Raw genomic sequence first — 885 nt, 5'->3', positions numbered from 1 at the left:
CACTTGGGGGCCACCCAGTGGCTCGATGGGGACATGGTGGCTCCAGGGACAGGGGGGGCTCTGGGGACCTCCAGCAGCTCCAGGACACATGGTGGCTTTGGGGACACCCAGTGGTTCTGGGGACATGGTGGCTCTGTGGGGATATGGGTGGCTCCAGGGACCTCCAGAACCAGGTGTGGGTTATGTGACTTTGGGGACACCCAGTGGCTCTGGGGACATGGCGGCTCTATGGGGACATGGTGGCTCTGTGGGGATATGGGGGGCTCTGGGGACCCCCAGAAGCTCCAGGACATGCTGTGACTTTGGGGACACCCAGTGGCTCTATGGGGACATGGTGGCTCTGTGGGGATATGGGGGGCTCTGGGGACCCCCAGAAGCTCCAGGACATGCTGTGACTTTGGGGACACCCAGTGGCTCTATGGGGACATGGTGGCTCTGTGGGGATATGGGGGGCTCTGGGGACCCCCAGAAGCTCCAGGACATGCTGTGACTTTGGGGACACCCAGTGGCTCTATGGGGACATGGTGGCTCTGTGGGGACACGGTGGCTCCAGGGACCCCCAGAATCTCCAGGACACATGGTGGCTCTGGGGACACGGCGGCTCTATGGGGACACGGGTGGCTCTGGGGACCCCCAGAAGCTCCAGGACACATGGTGGCTCTGGGGACACCCAGTGGCTCTATGGGGACACGGTGGCTCTGTGGGGACACGGGTGGCTCCAGGGTCCCCCACCAGCCCAGTTGCTGGAAAGGAGCAGCTCCGTGTCCCCTCTTTGGGGACACCGCTGTCCCCTCTGTCCCCTTCCAGGACCTTTCTCTGTGAGGGGACACGGCGCAACCAGGACAGTGGCAGTGCCACCCGTGTCCCCCTGCTTTGGCTGGCACA

The sequence above is a fragment of the Corvus brachyrhynchos genome, unplaced genomic scaffold, assembly GCF_000691975.1.
Source record: "Corvus brachyrhynchos isolate BGI_N302 unplaced genomic scaffold, ASM69197v1 scaffold419, whole genome shotgun sequence".
Taxonomy (NCBI): Eukaryota; Metazoa; Chordata; class Aves; order Passeriformes; family Corvidae; genus Corvus; species Corvus brachyrhynchos.
Note: the sequence above shows the minus strand (reverse complement) of the source record.